General features: G+C 41.9%; 1 pseudogene; it reads right to left on the bottom strand.

Moving 5' to 3' along the window:
* Window positions 1-2095: 2095 nt before the first annotated feature.
* Window positions 2096-3506, bottom strand: LOC125943734 (uncharacterized; annotated as a pseudogene).
* Window positions 3507-10634: the final 7128 nt, after the last annotated feature.

The raw sequence follows: 10634 nt of genomic DNA on the forward strand, positions 1-10634 counted from the left end.
ATACTTAAGCTCACAAGCTAGCATACATACAAATAATGCTTACCTTCTATGGCAGCAATTAGTTAACAAAATAAATAAACCTACACAAGACAATAAATTAAGACTAGAATCAACTTTACTGTTCTCAAAACTTCACACAAAGAAGGAAATTATCACAATTATCACAGCTACCCAGCTAAATATGTCTGTGCCAGCTTTACAACCGTTTTGTCCTCGTGCCCTTCTGTGCTTTCTGCAAAGATGTCTAGCTCTTCAGAAATCGCGGTTGATGGGGGACCAGCTTGCATGACAATTTGTTAACTGATAAAATGAATAACCCTGGGTAGGCACTTTCACGGCAATAAGTTATGACAAGCATCACTGTAAGAAATGTTTACACTTTGTAGAAACAACTCCATTGGCGATGTCGAAAGGACACTGGCCAACTTGCATGACAATTTGTTAACTGATAAAATGTATAACCCTGGATAGGCACATTCACGGCAATAAGTTATGAGAAGTATCGCTGTAAGAAATGTTTAACACACTTTGTAGAAACAACCATCACTTTTGATAGCCAGGAACCCTAGTGAGCAAATAATACTGCATTGACATAGGGAAAATTACGCGTCCATAGTGCAAGGAAGATGAAGCACTTGAGCTCGGGCACTCGCTCAGCAATCGCGTGGTCAAACAATGAATGCAAAGTAATAGAAAGGTCCCGGAAAAAAGGGTGCTATGGCTTAATTTTCCTTTACAATATCCTGAATTTCCATTTAACAAAGCAATCACAAGCATATTTTAGGAATCGTTGTGTTATTTCGCTTTGACAAAATACCATAGCCATTCAAACATTTACTTAGGTGTTACAAAATGCATTTTCCACTGTTATTTATCATTCGGGCTCATCCTGTGCTGTCTATCTCAATATTTCTATCTATATCAGCCTCATCAAACCCACAACGTGAGATGTAAGTCTGAGGCACTGTTTAGGTCACAAGAAAAAGCTATATTCTGCATGAAGTTTCCTTCCTCTACTAAGGTGCACTTTTCTAACGTTATAAGTTTATCAACGGCTTTCATTTTTTGCCTATTTGGTGCATTTACAACGACGTGTTTTAACAGCTTTCACATACCAGATAGTCATATTAAACTGAACTTGTGACTGGCTAACAACTTCTTGCAGTGGAAATGCACATGGGCAAACGAAAAGCCTACAGAGAAATAATGGTTGATAAACGAGCACCGTGCTTACTCTTCTAAAATTGTGCACACAATAGCCCGACTACACCAAATTAATAATGAAAAGCTCAAGTGACATTTTCGCGTAGAATGCGCATTCCAACGCTCTTAGAAGCACATTTACCAGCTTGAAGCAGCTTTGAAATAAGTTGAGCATTTTTTTTTTGCTTTAAAGCGAAGCGAAGCCTGCAAAAAGTGCCGAATAGCGTTTTCAGCAACACCATGACATGATGGGAATTTCGCAAATGAATCGCACCTTTCTTGAGCAGCCTTCTTTAAACTCTCCAATGTGCATTTAGAGTCTAGGAGGCGGGTCTCATTGATGCGGAACAGTTGCTCACAGAAATGAAGCAGCTCAAGAAGGCTGTCTGAAGGGAACTTTAATGGGTTGCTTCGTTGTGTCACATAGCACTTCAGTGCTAAAATCTGAGCAACCTGCTTGTTATGGTCGATAATGCTGCTGTGACACAGGCTGCAAAGGGTGTACTTGTGCTTTAGATCATATGCAACATACCCAGCGAAATATTCTAAGCTATCCTCCTCTTCGTGACAAAGTTCCATGACACCTTCAAAGCTTGTCTCCACAACATCGTCGATTGTTGACTCTAGTACATGTTCTTTCTTTTCTTTGAGGAATGTTAACAGGCCTTGCAAGTCATCGATTGCATAGGAGCCATTGTGGCTGGGCTGTGAAGACTGCAAGCACAATTATTCTGCAAGTGGACTTAAACTCCCTGACACGTGGGACAGGTGTTTTTAGCCTAATTATACTACACAAGTTCTCCAGTGCATCCTGGCTGAGCCTGCTCAACAACAGAAATTTGATATTTTTCTCAACAATGTAATACAGCCTTAACTCTAAGGCACATAGCGTTTACACTACAGCTCCTGTCTGGACAGGTTTCCAAGATGATTTTTCTGCTTGATCAATGATCTTCAAGTCAGTGAACATGACAGTAAAACCTTCCAGAAATGCTTTTGCTTCATCTGCTTTTGGTGCATTCAGATCACTTAGGGCTGTTTTCTTGGTCCTAGAAGTCATTATAGTGAACCACTTAAAAATTTCCCCCAAGAAAGATACTGTTGTGAGTGCTTCTTTGGGTAGGTGACATTTCTGCACAAAGTACCGCAAGGCTGCGGCAGTGGCATGGTGCAGAAGGGCATGTGCAGATGCTACATTCATTTTTTCATAGTGGTTTGGGTCCAAATCTCGCAGTCTCAGGTGCGGTAGAAGCTTTAGTTAATGCCCTGCATCAATTTTGCAGGCTTTCCTCACATGTGCAAGAGACACCTGCAAAAACTACGCCATATTAAGTAATGTGGGCATATAAGAAAAAACATTTGATTTCATTTTCTTGACCTATTTATCAAAAGAAGATGGCATATGGCTGAGTCAAATGCACTGGCCATGTGCAATAGCTAGAAACCATGTCTGCACGTCATTTAAAGGTAACCATAAAAACATGTAAAAATTACAATTTTCGTGCATAGAACACTGTATTGAATATAGTTTTATTCCTTACATTAAATAATTTACTGAATAAGGAAGAATGTTATATAAATAATAGATAAACTTTGAAGTAGAAAGAATAGGCTTATTTACATGCTTCATACACTACCTCTTCAGCATTATCTCGCCCCTAATTGATCACCTTGCAGCCTACTACAACACTGTGCTTCTAAATTTTCTTTATGCGTTTGTGTGTCACATAACATGGCAGTGAATTTTTATCTGCCACTTGTGGCTACATTTTTACCATAGACTTTGTCGATTTTGTCTTAAAAACCAAAGATAGCTACATTTTTGAGGGTCTGAACAAAGATGCGCAATAAGTAAGGCTTGCCGAATTGCTTACAAATAAGAATTCATTTTGCTATGTGAAAATGTGAAGTGACAATGATATTTTACAGCTCTGCTAATCCAGCTAACCCAAACTGCGTTGGCTTTGTTGCATTGATGTACTGAAAGCACCAATAGCTCACCAGAAAATAAATATATTGAATGTTCTTTTTAAGAGACATGCATTGTCAATAGAAATGCATTACGACGTAAGATATAATTCATAGCCTCACTTTGTTGCATGGTAGGGTATGTTTCGCCACAGTAGCCTGATCAAGAATTATGTCTTGCCCTCGAACAAGTTTTTCAGTAAGTGTGGCGAATCTGCGATGAAGTACAGTTGCCTGTTGTGACCACAGGGGAGGGGGTATGACAGGTGTGGTTTCCCATATTTGGTTGCCTGAATGTTGCACAGACGCCAGATGGCCATGTTCCCTGGGCCCATGTCCGTTACAAATGCATCAATGATCATCCCGGCTGCCTGTGTACGCTGTACAACTTCAAATAGTCAATCCTTAACTTGCTGAGCATCGAAAGACGAGCCTGCACGAGGACAAACAGGCAATTACAACAGCTCAAAAGTACTAAAGATGGTTACGATTCCCTGGCACAAAGTAAGCACAGAAATTTTGTGCTTACGACTCCTATGTTCGCAATCAAATTTCAAGTTGCAAGATCACATATTTTGGCCTACATCATTTCACATGGAATTAAACTGTTGCTTGCCTAGTTGGTCAGAAAAAAAACTTAATATTGCTACTCTGCCCGACTTCACACTAAATTGCTGCTCCATATGCAGTGTCTGCATAGCACATAGAAAAACACTAACTTGTGACAAATGACTATACAACAAGCAATTTCAACCAGGCTGGCATTCTGCCATGATTAAAGATTACCAGAAGGCTTCCGCTAATACATACCATGTCAACTGAACCCATGGCCAGCAATATAGCATATCAAGTGGGCAGCTTGTACAACACAGTGCACTTTAAAATGTAACAAGTAATGCTGCTAGTGTTACTGAACATCCATTATGTACCTATGAAATTATAAGCAACGGCCTGCTTCCACCTGCTTGTTAAGCCCCCAAGCATGAAAACCAATGCACGAGATGCAAGCTCGTCCTTCAAGGCTGGGGTCGACAGGCCAATGGTTGGTTGCCCTGCAATATCCAAGAATGCAAACAACTTCATGAATACAGTGCCTCGGATAGCCTCACCTTATGATGACTAAATAATATGAACAGCTGCTCAAAATATGCTTCACGACTGATACTGTTATGTGTTCGTGGTATATTTGATAGCTATAAACTTGTCCATCTGAGGTGTCACTGTTTTTTTTTTGCACTATTGTAAAATTATTTGAACTCGTATGTTAGCAGTGCCCACTAAATAAAACTACATAGCAATAGGACCAGCTGACATGAAAAATATGATTCCTCGAAGTAAGAGGGCAAGTTTCAACATAATTTGCACATCAAGCACGTGTAAACTTTACACACAAAGGAACAGTGTACCGCAATGCTTGATTGTATTTACGGGCTGTACCTTTAAACTTAATGCCGTTACCTGATACAAATCAAGCTGTAAAAAGGAAACTGAGGTTGCACATGCTAAACCAGACAAAAGTAATAAGCTATGCTGCAAATATCGGTAAATCTATAAGTGCTTTTTTTCCAACACTGAGGTTTTGCATGATGCATTATATGCATGACTGAGCCTTGTTTATCATGTTCATTACGTATTTTATATCACATGTGTTTACTAGTTTTTGCTTGAATTGCTTCAAATCAAACCTTCCTATGCTACTGCCTGAAATTTTGTCGTGAGCGAATAACTGGTGGAATGAGAGCCTTATTTACGAACCGTGCTGTAAATACAAACATTCAAAAACTTTTACATTCCGAAACATGTCAGTTTACTATAAAGATGTGATTTATAAGATAGACTATTGCTCTGCGAAAAAGTATACGCATTTTGCTTCTGCCAAATATGTGGCGTCATACTTTGATGTACCGAGATCAGACTGCTAGTGTGTGATTCTCAAACAGCTTTTTCTTTACCTATGATGCTGTCAATGGACCCGTAATAATCTAGCCCAGGTGAAATTTGCATCTCGTCCATCAAAATACAAACGTGTCTCTGATTGGGAGCCATTGTAGCCACTTTCTCCTTTAGGGCGACGAAAACTTCAGAATACCTGCACAAGCAGTTTTTTTAACAAGTGCACGATAGAAAAAAACATATGCTTACAGCTACCACAAAGCGAAGCTTACCAGGTCTGAACTTGATGAACTGAGTGTGCGTCTGTAATGTCCTTGCGGCTGGTAAGGGAACAATGTTTTCCTTCACAAAGTTGTACCCCTTGCTGCCACAAACAACTTTTACGTGAAGGGCTTTCTGAAGTGTGCCTGGTGACCATGCACTTCTACTCATTGTATTTCTCTCTAAAGCTCGAACCTGGTCTTCAGAAAGGACACCACTGAAAGACTTCCGCAGCTCATCTCTTTCCTTCTCTGCCTTGCGCCGTCGCTCTTGTTCCAAGTCCAGTCTTTCCAACTCCCACTCACGCTCAGATTTGAAGGCTTTGGCACTTCCTGCGCATACATTTCATTCAACATTAGCTGCTAAATGTTTCCGACCTAAAAAACTACCTGATATATACATAGCTGGTATAGCCGTATACATATACATGGAATACGCTAGCGCAAGACAGGGGGAATTGGAGATCGCAGGGAGAGGCCTTCGTCCTGCAGTGGACATAAAATATAGGCTGATGATGATGATGATGATATGCATAGCCATGTCCACACAACCCATGCATGGACACAACTTTTACATTAAGCATCATTGACTGGCACTTGCAAATTTCTGGAACTCATCTTGAGCATGGTACGTTTGTCGGCTTCTAAATTATACAGTAATTACATGGGTAGATGAACACTACTCTGGTATGCAATATGAACACCCGTGAGCAAAAGTATACGGACCACAGGGTCGCCGAAAGAAACTGAATTTCTTCGTAATTAACATGTATAAACTGAGATTGACGAGTACACTTGAAAGTTCGCAATGGCACGTTTGGACTGGAGCCCTCAATTTTAAGTTGCATTCGCAGGCAATTGAAAAAAATTTGCTTTATCGTGCAATCCCTGGCTTGTACACTTCTGCTCACGGGTGTTCATGTGCCATCCACATCTATGAGACGATATATAGTGTACATTAATAAAATATGCATGTTGTATAGCAGCTCTGTGGTGACCAAATATTCAAATATTATTCAGACGAGAAGCCTGCCTGAGGAGTAGTGAAGGCTACAAGGGAAGGAGGTCAAGCTTTCTTTGGAACTTCACCAGCTGGTGAAAAGTCCAAGGTACATCTGTCATGTGCTAGCATTGACAGATGATCCAAGGAAAGACCGACACACAGCTCGGATGATTTCAAACCTGCGCATTCTGACAACGTTCAAGAGCATGTTGTCAGAATTTTATGAGCAGCGCCACACTTACACAGATGTCAAGTGTAGACGCAGACTGCAGCTTCAGGTTTGCGCATGATAATGAGCGCAGTTAGGAACAAACCAGATGCAAGTTTTTCTAGAGCAGTAGGCGCACTATACAGCTACACTATACTACAGGTAAAGCGAAGCCCTAATGTCACATGCATGTAGACACAGCTTATGGTTACGGCATCAAAATATTTTAGCGTCTATCCGCCAACCATGGAGCATGTAACAGGATGGCAAGCAGACGCTCAATAGACGACGTGGCGGGCAAGAGCACATCTCGAGGGGCATTTGGCCTTCCTATTGGCTAAGAACTCGTGTAGGTTCCACAACGCTGGAACCAGCTTGTGAGATGGAGTTTAAGTAGTATGGACACTTTTCTCACCTGCTGATGAAAAACACCGCTGCTTTGAGAAGGCCACGCCCGGCCTTCCTGCAGGTGTACCATGCCATTCTAGTGTCACGTCTGCAGAAATAATATAAATCCGTCCGAGACACCTTCACCAGCTTTTTGTTACTGTAGGCGCAAAAACATTCCTTACCAGGTGATGTTTTCAGAAATGCCTGAACAGCAGGTGAAGCACATACATTTACGTCTTCCTGTGTCACGAGGCCTGCAAAGTGTAAAAGCATATAATGATCAAACTGGCATATCTTTGATAACTATTGGAATAACCATGAACAGTTCCTTATTTTGAAAATGTGGTCAGTGCTCTTACATTGTGTCACTGCCGCTGGTACAGTATTGTTCCCATGAACTTCTGAAAATGCTGGTGGTTTTGCAAACAACGCACCGCACATTTTGTCCCCAAACTTACTACAGTTTTGACAGCAAAATTTTGTACTGGTGCTAAGCAAGTAATCTATAGTGAAGTGATAGTTCTTATGGTGTCTTAGGTAAGTTAGCCCGACTTTCGGTTCTGACATTTTCCCTACCTTGAGCTGACGAAGGTGATGTGGTAGGTGCTTTCTCCACTAGTGCTGGTGCTGGTGAACTTGCACACAATGCACATCATTTTGGTTTCACAGATTACTACCAGAAAAAAGATTGTGCTTAGGGTAAGCAAGTGATCAGACTAAGCGACTGCACTTCTACCTCGTGCTGATGAAGGCGACTCAACAGCTGGACCATCAACTTCGGCAAATGCTGGTGCGCCTGCGTAGACAGAAATGGCTCATTTATTTTACCCTGAAGTGCGAAATAATACACAAAGGAGTGGGGTCAATGTAGACCTGTATATAAATCAAGCATGACAACATAACCAATGTATGTACAATCCCAGATGCATATGAGCATGCAATTTACAACACTCATGCAACTAAAAAAATTGGATGTGATGCAGTGTATTTTTGAAGAAGACATTCCCTTCACTAATAACTTTTATTCCATAACTTACTATGGTCATTTTCTCTACCTTGAGCTGACGGAGGTGATGGGGCAGGTGCGTTATCCACTAGTGGTGGTGAACCTGCAAACAATGCACAGCATTTTGGTTTCAAAGGTTACTACTAGAAAAAAATATGTGGTTTATAGGCTGAGCAAGTGATCAGACTAAAGTGATTGCACTCCTACCTTGTGCCAATAAAGGCGACTCTGCAGCTGCGCCATCAACTTCGGCAAATGCTGGCATGCCGCCTGAAGATCATGCATGCCTAATATTAGCCTAATCCTCAAGGCAAAAAGAACTTAAAGAGGGGAGTGGAATACAGATATTTATACGAACTAAGCACGATAATATAACAAATATCACCATCATCAGCCTGTAATCTTGAAACACTCCCACAACTAAAGGACAAGAACATAATGTGATGCAAAGTACAACTTGAGAAGATTAGCATTCAGTTGTATATTGACTGCTCTCCTACCTCATGCTGATGAAAGCGACTCAGAAGCTGGACCATCAACTTCTTGCGTACACACCAATGACTTTTTGTTTTACCTTGAAGTGCAAAATAATGTACATAGGAATAGGATCGATATAGACGTGTATATAAACGAAGTACGACAACATAACAAATGTCAACACACATATCTAGTATGTGCGAACCACGTTCGCAGGACTGCGCTGGCGAATCTGATGATTACATGTGGCACAAAATCGGCTGTATGTGAGCTTGCGTTACTACATTTACAGTTTCCATTGATTTCTCTTGACCTGGTGGTCGGCTTAAGCTTTCGTGGCTGCTTTGGCCCTAGGGACTGGGTTCTAGACAAGTGTGTTGGCATGTGTACAATCACAGGCGCATATAAGCATGCAATTTACAGAACTCATGCAAAAAAAAAGACGTGATGCACTGTATTGTTAACGAAGACTAACACACTTTACACTGCTTCACATAAAATCGATTTCCACAGGGCATGGGATCTGCCGTTTTTTTAAATTAATAAGCGAACAGAAGTGGCTATGCGGTGAGAACTCACAGGAGAAGACACTTGGGGTTGCGTCTGACCTCAGACGTTTTCTTTTTTGCAGGCCATGCTCGAACTGGTCTTCTGGCAAGTGGTCCTGCATAAAAGCAGTTTCAGTGATAAGTAAACACAACCGCAGAAACGTGCAATATTCAACAGCCGTGCTTTGTCTGATAGCTAGCAGAAGCCCGCGAGTCTTGTAAATATGCCTAGAACAAATTAGTAGTCCGGGTGATAACCATCTGTATATCTGTACATGACCTTCCATCCCAACATGAGAATGCAGGTCCTTAAGGTCAAATCACTATAACACAGTGCTTATTAAACATACAGGCAGAATTTTACATTACTCATTTCGACTAAGGCCGATCGAACAAGCAAGATATTGCGGGCGGTAAATTCTAGAAGCTATCACAGTTGTCTCATAAGCGGGAGCTAGCGAGGTTTTCACTTACTACACAACAATGAACACTAGCACGTACATCAATCAACGTTACATAGTGAATTAGAACGCCGAATGCCGATAAAAAATTAAACAAAAACACAGAGGAGAGAAAAATCAGGCTGCAGTGGGCAAATTGCAGCTGTTAGTATTTACTGTTTCGAACAGACTGTTCTAGACCCACATAGTCAGAGCAATCATACAAGCAACACAGCCAATTGGGCGAGTTAGTAGGTTAACATGGTTAACATTCTTGGCGTATATGCGCAACGCGACACATACGTGTTGCTCATTCTTTGTCCCGCGTCTGTGTCGCGCGGCATATGTACACAGGAAATATTACAAGTGAACAACCTCTCATGCCAGGCGTACGCATCTCAGTGTTAACAGGGGTGTTCCTCGAGATAAATGTTGCTTTACGCGTAAACAAGGCGAACTCACCTTGCATATCCTGGTCCCTTTGGGAGCTGTTCAGTCTCGGCCCATACGTAGTAACCATATCAGCCGCCGGAACACGGTTGTCTGTCCGCACGGCACCGCGTAAAAAGCTTTGCCGCTTTCCGTGCGATTTGTGCAGTTGGGCGCGCTGCACCCAGTAATACTGGAATACATGTGTGAATATGATGTTTTTAGTATCACTTCACCAAGGTCCTTGACTTAATATCGTCGAATACCGTACCTGCAACCAAGAGCTGCCGAATGAAACGCGCGCCACACGCTCGACAATCCGATGATTGCAATGACGATGGCACCGACGGAAACGCGCTGACTCGCCGTCACCCTCATAAAATTGGCTTCGAAGCGGCGCAGTTGAACACTTGACGTCATTTTGCACCATGTGATAGAGCTCGGCGAAACGCGGCTCGAGCGGTGCCGGAAAAATTATGCGCAACTCTGCTCCCGTAGGGAGCATATACAGTAACTCTACGGCCGGTCAAATTGGGATTTGGCCTGCAAATGCGTTTTGGACACGCGCGCGCGTCGGGGCAATAGCAAACAATTAATGAAATAATGAAAAAAAGGTCCTAGGGCCTTCACATTTTAATATAGGACGACTTATATTGCCCCTGGAAAAACGTCTTCCCAGCAATGCATTTCTGTTTAAAAGTGAAGCCGACTTTAAAGGGATCGGTGTAAGCTTGTTCTTTGTAAGCTGGCTTTCCCACGTTCTGCGTTGCAGTGAATGAAGCCTACTTGCCGGATGCGAACGATGAGAT

Source organism: Dermacentor silvarum, chromosome 3, assembly GCF_013339745.2.
Source record: "Dermacentor silvarum isolate Dsil-2018 chromosome 3, BIME_Dsil_1.4, whole genome shotgun sequence".
Taxonomy (NCBI): Eukaryota; Metazoa; Arthropoda; class Arachnida; order Ixodida; family Ixodidae; genus Dermacentor; species Dermacentor silvarum.